Source organism: Nyctereutes procyonoides, unplaced genomic scaffold (assembly GCF_905146905.1).
Source record: "Nyctereutes procyonoides isolate TBG_1078 unplaced genomic scaffold, NYPRO_anot_genome, whole genome shotgun sequence".
In the NCBI taxonomy this organism is placed as follows: Eukaryota; Metazoa; Chordata; class Mammalia; order Carnivora; family Canidae; genus Nyctereutes; species Nyctereutes procyonoides.
The window spans coordinates 7,020,606-7,033,110 of record NW_026575048.1 but is presented as its reverse complement, the minus strand read 5'-3'; positions in this window follow the sequence as shown (position 1 = coordinate 7,033,110).

Here is a 12,505-nt window from a genome sequence, read left to right as displayed (position 1 = left end):
AGGGGAGAAAGCTAACATCAGCAGGGAAATCAAGGCAGACTTCCTGGATTAAGTGCCAATTAAACTGAGAGCTGAAGGATGAGGGTCACTAATTAGGAAAAGAAAAAAAGGAAGGACCCTCTGCACCGCGGGAAACACAGAAGCAACAGCCGATGTGGGCAAAACAGACAACACATTAGGGACTTAGAGAGTCCAGAGGGCCTGGGGTGGGGGGCGGTGGGAAGGGGACAGCAGAGGTGAGTGTGAGAAGCAGGCGAAGGCTGGACGGTACAGATAAAGACTCTCACGTGATAAAGACTTTTGTCTTTATCCAGAGAGTAATGGGATGTCATTCTGTGTTTTAAACAGAAGGGAGACACGAGATTTGCATTTCAAAACCATCACCCAGGCTGCAGTGTGGAGACAGAATCAGAGGGGCATCTGCGGCTGGAAGTCTGGCTGCAGGAGATTAGCAGAAACTGGCTGCAGCACGCAGGTGGAGAGAAGTGCATGGATTTGAGGGGTACTGGGGAGGCAGAGATGCCAGGTCTTCAGGGACACTGGATACAGGGGAGGCAAGAAACAAGGGGCATCAGACAATGTCTCTGCTTCTGGTCGGTGTAATTACGGGCACCGTTCACCAAGGTAGGAAATCCCAGAGGAAGGGGCACCTGGGTGGCTCAGTGGTTGAGCTTTCCTTCAGGACAGGATCCTGGGATCCTGGGATCAAGTCCTGCATCAGGCTCCCCACAAGGAGTCTGCTTTTCCCTCTGCCTGTGTCTCTGCCTCTCTCTGTGTGTCTCTCATGAATAAATAAATAAAATATTTTTTAAAAGAGAGAAATGTCTTTAAAAGGGGGGGGGCAGGGAGAAAACCCCAGAGGAGGCAGGGCCGAGCAGAGTACGAGCTCAGCGCAGGACACACTGAATTGCCTTTGAGACAGCTACTCCTTCTCTCCTCTCAGTTCCTCCTTCCGAAGGCCTTCTCCTTCCCAAAGAAGGATTTTGGGGCTCGTTTAGTGAACGTCTCTTTGTAACAACTCTTCTCAGAAAATATCTTTCGTTGCCCTCACCCTTGAAGAATATGCTGGCTAACTACAGGATTCTACTTGGCTTTCATTTCCTCTCAACATCGTGCCTCCCACGATTGCTGTCGAGAAGTCAGCTGTCGATCCACTCGCTGGTGTCCAAGGGCATGTGTCTTGTTACACGAGCTGCTTCCAAGATCTTCTCGTTGTCTTTGGTGTTCCACGGTTTCCCTATTACGTATCTGGGTGCAGATTTCTGCTTCTCTGTTCTCTTTGGGGATTGTGATGGCTCCTGAATATGAAGATTGACGCCCTTCTGGACATACTGCTACTTCCCTGTTCTCTGTGTTATCTCCTTCTGAAACCCCGGTTAGCCACCTGTTACGTATTAGACCTTCTCACCCTGCACCTCGACTTTTTACTCCCCTTCTATATGTTTCATGTCCTGCATTCTAACTACCTTCTTTTCATCTGTCTTTTATGCCAGGGCAGCATCCCAAGCTAGGTATCCCACGCTTACTCTTTCACATGTTAATAGATGTCTAGTTATAAACAAAGCTGCTACGAATAGTCTTATCAAGTCTGTTTTATTAATGAACATGTGCTTTCATTTCTCCTGGGTAAATAGCTAGAAGCAGGACTTCTGGGTCACAGGTTAGATGTGTGTTTAACTTTTAAAGACACTCCCAAACTGCTTGCTGTTTGCTTTCCAACCAGCATCTGTGCCATGAGCCTTCTGCAGACACACAAACTGCCGTGTTCTGGAAAGTGGAAGGCCCCCATGTCCCTTTTGCATCTCTCTTCCTGCCGAGCTCCCTGAGAAGGTAGGACCTGAAAAGTAAAAAACAAAACAAAACAGGCCTCTCCCTCCACCTTCATGAGCCTCAGACTTAAGTCCATGGCACCCAGGAAGGACACAAAAAGTTAATCACCGTGCAAGACCAAAACATCGAGGTATATGAGTGAGCCGGCCCCCACAATTGCAGTGATGACAAAACTCTGGGTTTGCCTCCAGTGCTGTTCCCAGCAAGGAAAGGAGGTTTCACCAGAATGTACTGAGGGCTGCGACTGGAGATGTCATGTCTACACCCCGCCTCGTGGATTGCTCCATAAGCCTCAGTTCCAAGCCTCTCCTCACAGTCCCGGCTCAGCTCCAAACTCCACGCTCTCTCCTCATTCCTCTCCCCTCCCATCCAGGTCTCTGACTCCTGGCCACCAGCCTGAACTTGTCTGGACAAGAGCCAAGACTCAGAAGGAGCAGAGAGACCAGGAGGGAGGCGAGGACAAAGGAGCCATGGAGAGGGGTTTGCATAAGACAGCTCATTGCACTGTGCGCCGATGACACAGCAGCTTCTGGCCACTAGTTCTGAGGGTGCTCCGGCTCGCCTCATCCTCCAGGGACCATGACTCTGCCTCCGACAGAGCCCCCTGTCAGTCTCGGTTGGTTGGTCTGGTTGGTCTGGGCAATGCCTATGAATGTGAGTGGCATGTGGTGACATCCCTGATCTCACCAAGAGGGGCTGTGGCTTGGAGTAGGACTCCACGTTCGACGGACCCTCATATGTATTAATTCACTCACTCCTCACAACATGTGCATAGCTACCATTCGTGTCCTCCATTTTACAGTGGGGGAAACTGAGGCGTGGGGAGGTCTAGCCACAGCCAGTGAGTGGCCATCAGGAAAGGAGAACAGCCAGATTGAGCCCAGATCCTCCTCGAAGCCAGCTGCCCCTGGGATATATAATAAGCACATGTGTGTTGAACGAGTGAGCGAATGACTCCGTACACTTACACGGAGCTGGCCTCTCCCTGCTGCGGGCTGCTCCCCCCGACAGGTGCGGGCGGCGTCAGGCCCCACCTGATGGATGGGAGATACTTCCCGGGGCGAAGGCGGCCGGCACACCTGTCACTGCCAAGGTAATAACGTCTCCCTCACTGGCCTCTCGGCCAAGCTGCAGCCCCGAAAAGTTACTGTGTTTTTGCTGCAATGTTGGCAGCAAGAGCCAAAGCAAACACTAGAAGAAGACAAGGTGGAAGTCTGTGTTGTCTTGCAAGGTCGGGAAGGGAGTTCACAGCTTCAGGAAACGGGCCAGGAAGCTGGTGAGACCCAGCTTGGCGGCAGGCTGTCCCGCCGTCTAGGCTGTTTAGCTTTAATGGGGTGCTAACTACTTAGCAACTAGACCCAGGAACATGTGAGTAGAGCTCATCGGGCCAACCCGGGTTTGTCTCCGGATCAGCACACAGAAGTAAATGTAGACAAGATGTTAGTTAATACAGGGGCCGGGGCACCTGGGTGGCTCAGTGGTTGAGCATCTGCCCTTGGCTCAGGTCCTGAACTCAGGGTCCCCGGATCGAGTCTCACATCAGGCCCCCCTCTGCCCGTGTCTCTGCCTCTCTCTGCGTGTCTCTCATGAACAAATAAAATCTTAAAAAAAAAAAAAATACAGGGAGGAGCAGAAGTTGAGAGTGGCCCTGGTTCTAGACAAGGATGTTAGGACAATTGTCCTACTGAAGATGTGACCCTGTGGATGGGGTCCCAGGAAGTCAGCGTGTGCCCCTACATGGTAGTCAAGGGGCAGCTCCTGAAGGTGAAGTGGGCGCTGGGGAGAGAGGAGGGCTTCATCCCCCTTTGGGGTGAGTGGCGGTCAGGGCTGACACCTGTGGCAGGGCAGACGTGCTTGGAGCACTCGGGGGTGTGCAGGGGAGATCTGTGCCCCGCCCCAGAGGAGGCTGCCACAGGGGGCGGGGGGACAGGGTGGTTGGCCCAAGGGGACCCGCAGCGTGGCCCCGGCCTTGGAGCTGCCAGGTGGGCGCTCGTACCTGGAGCTGGCTGCAGCAGCCCCGCGGTGCCGTCCCATCACGGCCCGCCTCCAGGCGAGTGTGGCCAGGGCTCTGCAGCCACTGCCATGCTGGGGATCAAAGAGAGGACAAGGGGAACATCAGGGAGCGGGGCCTGGCGACAGACACCTAGATCCTGCCTGGGAGCGAAAGTTTTAGCAGGACAGATGGGACTTCATCTCAAACATTGGGGTGGAGAGGCCTGGGAGCTGCCGGGGCCGCCTGCCCAGCAAAGCCCATCAGATGCCACACTGGGATTTCTCTCCTCCATCTTGGTGGCCTCTGTGTCCTTGATCCCTCCCCTGTGTCTGGCAGGCCATCTCCTGCCTTTACCCCATCCCCCTCGGGGGTCGCTGGGGTGGCCCAGCGCGACTGCAGGGTGTCCCCCCAGGGCGTTTTGCGCAGCCCTGTCCCCGAGTCACCAGCTGCCCGCCACCCCCCAGACTGGCAGGGGAAGGGGAAACGGCAGAATGAAGAGCACAGGAGACAGAGCAGAAGTGGGGCGAGCCGGCTGGCAGAGCACCCCCAGCCCCAGCCCACGCTCCCACCAAGAGCTCACGGCAGCGCCCTGCACGCATGGGTCAGCCCTTCACAGGGGGCACCCTGCCGTGACCTCGCCTGACCCACGTCACATCATGACGCAGGGGTGCGGGAGAAAGGGGGAGAGCCACAGCTCAGAGACTGAGCTGAGCGAGCTGGGGGCTGGGGGCGGGGAGCTGGACGTCCCAGGTCCGCAGGGGGGTGCTGGGCCTGGGGTGCTGGTCGGGCTGGTCTGGAGCAGAGCACGGAGACCTCCGGAGTCAAGTGCTCACTGCCCCCCTCATCTTTATTTCTGGTTCCCCCAGGTCCTGGAGCCTCTTCCCAGACAAGGCCGATGGTATTGTCAGTGCTTGAGGGATGTGGAGTGTCTTGAGGAGTGTGGTCATGGAGGGGACTTGCTGCCCTGGGGACCCGCCTCTCTGAGGTCTGCGCTCTATCATCCCCAGGTCTTGGTGGGACCCTGGCCTTGGGTCCCACTCGAGCCCCCCGGCCCTGCTCCACCCTCCCTGCTCCTGGCATCTTCAGCCTTCAGTGGTCCCAGGCCTCCTGGCTGGGGCTGGGCATCTGGCCTGCCAGGCACATCCTCCTGGGTGGCCACAGCCCGGCTCTATCTGCCCTGCCGCAGGCCTGGACTCGGAGCGCCTCAGGCCTCTATTCATCCTCAGATCCCCAGTGCCCACACCGGGCCTGGCACAGTGAGCGTTCTACTGGGTGCGGCCAGGCTGGTTCTGGATTCTTCACACCTTCCTTGGCAGGGATCTCAGCTGGCAGTCTTACCTCTGGTCACGGTTTCCTAAATTTGCACCCTCAGGAACTGCTCCTGGCCCCTCTCTCCCACGTGCTGGTTGCCACAGAAACTGCCACACGGGGGTGGGGTGGGCTGGGGCTCTGGGGCTCCTGGTGGTGTGTGCCAATCCCTAATACAGCAGCTTCCTGGGAATCAACCCAGATCTTCCGAGGAGCCATGAGAACCATGGAAGGAAGAAGAGGGGACCACTCTGGAGACCCCATCTCACCATTAGACCCATGGGCTTGCTGTCAGAGCACAGTGTGGCCCTCGCCTGGTCTCACAAGGCTGCCCTCCTTCCCCACATGTCTGGAGACCCTGCTGGCTGTGCCTCGGGCAAGGACATGAGTCCAGATGCAGCAGAGGCAAAGTGGTGGTAGAAGAAAAGCTTCCAGGCGTTGCTCCTACTAGGGATTTTTATTTTAGAAGAGAATTTGGAGGATTGAAAATAACTTAAAATTCTAAGAAATTGATCTCCAGTGGTTACATCTGAGGGGACAGGGGAGCACGGTCCCTGGCCCCTCAGAGGGCACAGCCCTTTTGGCCTTGCCCCTTTGGGCTTTCCCTCTCCTACCTCTGACCTGCCCCTCACCTGGTGCCTCACCTCCTGGAGGTCAAAGAACCATGAGCTGAGATGTGAGTCATCCCGAACATTCTCCTCTCCCCCACTCTGCAGAGCCAGCCCATCACCGAGTCCCAGAGATCTTGGCTTCTACTAACTCCCCCAGTACATCCTTTTCTTCCCACCTCCAGCTCCAGCCCAGCCATCTGGTCCACGTTTACCTAGCTCTCAGCCAGGCTTCTCCAACCTGGACTCCTCATTCCCTCCCTGGACCCCCTTCTAAACCCTTGTCCAGACTCTGGCTAGAGCAATATTGACTGGGATTGCATTGAACCTATAGATCGCTTTGGAGAGAGCTGATACCTTAAAAAGGTTGAGTTTTTTTCCCTTCATGAACACAATGTGGTTCTCCACTTACTTAAATCTTTAATTTCACTCCTGAGTGTTTTATAGTTTTCAGCATGCAAATCCTACACATGTTTGTTAGATCTATATCTAAGTATTTCATACTTGGGGAAGCTGTTGTAAACAGTGTTTTATTCAGTTTCTAATCACTCATCACTGCTACACAGAAATATAATTGTATTTTAAAATTGTTATTTAATTATAGATTCATAACAATTTGCAAAGACAGTAGAGAGCGGTTCTCTTTACCCAGCTCTCCCTAATGATTGCATCTTACACAACTATAGTACAATATCAAAGCTGGGAAACTGGCCTTGGTACAATGTGTATGTATAATTCCATAACATTTTATCATGTGTAGATTTGCAAAACCACCACCTCTTAAGACAGAATGAAATGCAATTGATTTTGGTATCTTGACTTGCTATCCTGCAAATTTGCTAGGCTCACTTATTAGTTCTAGTAGGGATTTTTGTAGATTACTTGGGATTTTTTTTACAAAGACAATTACATCATCTGTGGATAGAAGCTATCCTTTCCAGTCTGCATGATTTTTTTTTTCCTGCTTTATTGCATTGGCTAGGCCCTCCAGTTTGATATTGAACAGAGGTGATGACAGCAAACATCCTTGTCTTACCCTTGATCTCAGAGGGAAGAAGTCTTCCATCACTAAGTATCCTATTAGCTGTGGGGTTTGTGTAGGAGCTTTTTATCAGATTGTAGCAGTTCCCTGCCAGTCCTAATTTGCTGAGAGTATTTGTCATGAGTTATTATTAGATTTTGCCAAATACTTCTGTATCTATTTAAATGATCATATGGTTTTCTTCTTTATTCTGTTGATACAGCAGATCATATTGATCTATTTTCAGAGTGATATTAAGAAGGCACAGATATAATTATGGCCCTCTTCAAATGTTCAAACCATTTAATAGCTTCCTATTGCTTCTAGAATAAAATCAAAATCCTTAGCACAATGGATCAATTAGGAACGTGTGAGCCCATGAGAAGCAGCCTATCTAACTAATTACTTAAATAATGAAGCCATTTGATAGCACATAACCGGTCTGCACTTCCAGGGTGCCACTCAGCAGCATCAGGTCATCAGGTCATCTCTGCCCTGCCCTGCATGCTTACAAGGTGGCTACAGTGGCTCCAGGCATCATTTTTTAGCACATTGCTGCTGGACAACACCAGGGCAATGGCCAATGTGTCCACCGTACTTGTTATGGGCCACCCGAGGGGGGTAGCTGGGGGGCCAAGCCTCACAGACACCAGCCCTGCTCCATCCTGCAGAGGGAGGGAAGGTGCAATATTATCCCCAACCCCCTGCAGAAAACTGAGATGACAAGAGGCAACCCCGGAGCAGGACTCATGCTCCAGTCCCACAGATAAGCAAACTGAGGCCCAGGCCAGACAAGGCCTTTCCCCCAAACCCCAGGAATCAGACTCAGTCTGGCCTTCCCCTCCACCCCTCACCCCCGAGGCCTCTCAGCACCCCGGCTGGGCAGACTTTCCCCAGGCCTGCTTCCGAAACTGGCTCCAGCCATGTCCCTCCAGGGAGCTGGCAGCCTCCTCTTCTGAGCCGTTCCAGCTTTCTGGGTTCCGATCCCAAGTCATTTGCCACCACACATCTCTCTCTTCTTTTCCTTTCAAGGATGACTCATAAAATGAAATGAGCCGTTTGGAGTAAATGACGATGGGGCCTGAATTATTCAAACTCCTCCACATTCTGAAATGACCTTAATGTGTTTATGTTTTGCATTAAGCATCGAAATGGGCTGAAGGTTCACAGGATTTATCTTAATTTGTGAAAATGCCTCTTGATTCCATGCTGCAGCCCAGGACCAGCCATGATACAAATGCCTAGGGACATCAAACCTAGTGGCCACTAACCTGCTAATTCCCGAGCGTCCTTCCTCCTGGTCTACTTGACAGCTCTGCTTTTGTTGCAATCTTGTGTTCGCTCCCATATAACCCAGCCCGGACCTGGGGTGAGAAAGGTTGCTCTGTGACCGCTGCCTGTTTTGCCGAGAAATCCTGAAGTCCCTTCTCGGGTGCCGCCCAGAGCAGCAGCCCTGCCTGGGTTGTAGGGATGTGCTGTGTCCCCGTGCGGCTCCTGAAGGTGCACTCAGCCGGCGTGGGGAAGAATGAGAGGAGCAGCAGAACAGCGAGAAACGTTGAGGCCCCTGGCGTCGGGCTCTGTGGGAAACTGGCACCACTCCCAGCCAAGGGGAGGGAGAAGCCCAGGCCCCGATGGCAGTTTTGAGGCAGGGAGGTGCACCAGGAACCTTCCAGCCTCTCTCTTCCTGCTCCTGCATCTCCAGCTCTGGCTTCCCATCGGCCAAACCCAGTGGGCACAAGGGGACAGGTGAGTCAGTGACAAGCCCATGCAGGCTGCCCCTGGGGACCCAGATGGCACAGAACGACATGGAACAGATGTGAGGGCCTGGCACAAGGCCTGAGTGAGTCTGCCACCTGAGACCTCTGGCTCCTCACCTCTTCTGCAGGAAAAGGGCCTCTCCCTGTCTAGGGGTGGTCAGAGCAGAGAGGGAGCCCAGGGCAGGTCAGAGCGAGAGGGACAGCAGGAGGGTCCAGGGCCAGAGGCCATGATGCTTGCTCTGCCTCCCGCTGGAGGATGCAGGCTGTCAGTGGTGGGGGCTGGGTTGGAAGCTGAGTCACGGAGAGGAAGAGCCCAGGACCATGAAGCTGAGGTTTCAGAGTCCAAATGCACCACTGCTGGGCCCTTCCTGCCAGGGTAGAGGCAGTTCCCACAGGCCTGATCCCAGTCCAATACCGTCAGTGTCTCAGAGTGGGGAGAGCTGGGCTTTCTCCCAGAGCCTCAGACAGCAAACAGGGACCCAGGAGACCAGCCCAAGGCAAGGTGGTACTCAGGTCTCTCTCTCTCCTCTCTCTCTCTCTCTCTCTCTCTCTCTCTCACATAGGCATTGGGCTTTCTGAGATTGCTTCTACACTGGAGGGCCCTTTAAAAACCTCAGCCACCAGTAGGCGGGGCTAGGAGTCAAATAAGAACTCCATTCTGTGCGGTAGGATGAACCCTACCTAGCAGGGTTTCTGAACCCTACAGATCTGCTCCCCAGACCTACAATGCTACGAGTTGCTGTAGGGGGAGAGGGCTCTGCAGTCACGTGAAGGACTGCCTACTCGAACTGCTTTCTGGGTATCCCAAACATGCTGGCCTGCTAAAGGTTCTGATAAGTCCTGCAGGGGAAAAGTTTATTAATCTCCCGAGCTCTGGCTTTCAGAAAAGTATTTGTCCCCAGAACCTTTTTTTTTTAAAGATTTTATTTATTTATTTATTCATGAGAGACAGAAAGGAGGCAGAGACACTGGCAGAGGGAGAAGCAGGCCCCCTTCCCTCCCAGGCTGTGTCTGAGCCTGATGTGGGCTCAATCCCGGAACTTTGGGATTACGCCCTGAGCTGAAGGCAGATGCTCAACCGCTGAACCACCCAGGCATCCCTATCCCCAGAACCTTTTCATCACAGAACATCTGTGAATCCTTTGGGTACTGCTGCTTGGAAAAGCCTGGGGCTCGAGAGGAGCCACCATGCCTGTGAGCCATCTAGAGCCTTGTCGCACTGGCATTTCTCCCTCATATCATGCCTGAGCCTTTCACAGAGACTTATGGGGCCTGGCACAGACGTGGCTGTGCCATGAGGTTAATAGGGGAGAGCTGCATCTCTGGGCTCATTGCAGAGGAGAGAAAAGCTAGCCTCTGTCCCCCAGCTGTCCTGGTCCTTCCCCAACCCCCTTGACAACCAGGGGAACTTCTGGGGGCCCCCACTGGCATGCATGCATTCCTACAAACCACACATCACCTCTGCAAAGTATCAGCCTGTTTACGTAGGACCCTCGGGCTCAGAGAGTTTGGGCGAAGTGCCCAAGGCCACCCCGCGGGTGAACGTGCAGTCACAGGCCTTGTCTCGATACTCTGCCCACGGACGCTTCCTGCAGTTTCCATCCGGGCTCAAGCAGCCCTCACCCAAAGCTTCCTAGGGCTCCCTGCTGAGGCTCTGGCTGAGGACTCAGAGACGCTGCCCTCCCGAAGCCCCTCCGAAGGGAGCAGACTGGTCCTGAGCGCCCACCTCGTGCCCGGCTGGGGGCTCGGGGCTGCGGGCAAGGGATGCATCCGACAGGGCGCTGCCCCCAGGAAGCCTATCAGCGTTACCAAGCCTAGCACCACGCAGCTCAGTCCTCGCCACGTGAGGTCAGCAGCCGCATTCCCTTGACACAGAGGAGACAGGGAAGCCGAGAGGCGAAGCACCTGCCCTGGGACCACCCAGCAGGAACGGGTCCAGGGTGGGGTGGACGGCAGGTCTGCGCAGGGACTCCCGCTGGCCACTGAGGGGCCTGCTTGCAGGCTCCTGCCCTGACGGGGCCGGTTGCACACCCTCCTGTCCCCCCCACGCTGACCTGACCCTCAGGTCCTGGGACAAGGAACACCATAAATTCAAAGCGTGCACCATCGTCCCCTGTCACCCTGTGTGACATCGTCGCCTTTAGCTTCCAAGTTCTGGTCCGCTCTGGCTTCATGACGATGAGTCAGTCCTCGCTCCTCAGGGTGGGCACCTGGAGCCCCCTTCCCTCCCAGGCTGTGTCTCCGCCTGACCTTCCTGTCTGGCCGCCCTGGAATGTGGGGCTGCTGCCCTGCTCTGCACCCACCCCACAGACACCCCAAGAGCGGCTCCAGCCTCCAGCAGCGGGGGGACAGGACGGCGGGGTGCAGAGGAGCGTGTGTCCCAGGGCGCTGCAGCACCCAGGGTGGTCTCTGCTCTGCGAGGACACTGCTGAGCACACCACCCCCATCCCATTCCACCCCCCCCGCCGAGGGCCAGGAATATTAACTCTCGTGGCCGTGAGACATGAAACACATATAGCATATCCTGTAGAACAAAGACCCAACAAATATCAGGTATCCAGAATGATCTGTTTCCACAGTAAGACAAAGCCTCCTAACATGGCCAGGACTGGGGCCCGGAATCCTGACTCCTCCAACAGAAGTCTGCAGAGGACGCAGGAGGCATCCCCAAGGAGACCCGCTGTTGGGAGCAAGAAGCCCACCTGCCGTCTTCCCACCTGCGTCTCAGCCCCACTCCTTGAGGATGTGGCATGTTTGGGATGGAGCTGGAGGGTGCAAACACCAGGCCCAAGGCACCTTCCCCACCCCACCCTGGGCCCAGCTGCCCCCAGGTGCCCCGGGCAGGAAGCAGCCACAAGCTGATGAGGCCTGGGCAGGCCAACCATTGTGGGTGTGTGGGGTGTGAGTTTGTGCCCAGCCCCCAGTCACACGTGGGAGCCCAAAGCCCTAGGATGACTGTACGTGCAGATTGGCCTGTAAGGAGGGAATTAAGTTTAAATGAAGGCATACGGGTGGTGCCCTAATCCAGCAGGACGAGTGTCCTTATAAGAAGAGAGAAGGCCACTGGAGGACACGGTGAGAAGGCCGTGTCCCCAAGCCAGGAAGGGAGGTCTCAGCAGCACCCGACCTTGGACAGTCAGCCTCCAGACCTGTGGGACGAGTGTCTGTCGCATATCCTGGGTGGCAGCCTGAGCTGAGACACCAAGCAGGACTGCTGGGTGGTCTTGGCCCAGCCCTGTGTGCCGCTGACATCCTGGACCGAGCTCAGACTCAGCCAAGGTGGAAGGGGACCATGCTGGAGGCAGCAGCTCCGGAGGAGGCTGGTCTCAGGGAGAGATGCAGGGAGGGGGTCATCCACAGATTGTCAGGGCAGTGATTCTCACCCTTGAGGGGCCATCAAAAGCCCTCTGGAAGACACATCAAAACACTGATGGCTGGGCCCCCAACCCCCGGAGTTTCTGACTCAGTAGATCTAGGGTAGGTCCTGAGAATTTTCATTTCTAGCAAGTTCCCAGGAGCTGAGATGCTGCTGCTCCGGGAACCCCACTTTGAGAACCACTGAAGGAGTATTGAGTCAAATGGTCAAAGTCAGAGGCAGAGAGCAGAGGGCCCCCCTTCCCTTCCTCCATCCCCAAGTGCCACTGCAGAGCCAGGACAGCAATGACGTAGGATGGGGGGCTGACATTTGTCAAGCCCATGACGTGGCTGGCCCATGCATCAGTCCACCAAGTCTTCAGGACATGCCGAGGGCATGGGCATTACCATCCCCAACTTACAGACAGATCCCAGCTCAGAGAGGTGAAGCGACTTGCATGGGGTCCCACAGATATGCCCGGGCCACAGCCCCTGCCCTTCCCATTCTCCTGGCGACCCTCCCTCACCGTGACCTGGAACACACGGGACAGCCCCGGGCCTCAGAGCATCCATGTCTCCGAGATGCCACTGCCCAAAACAAGACAGCAGACGGACCCAGGTGCAGGAAATCCCT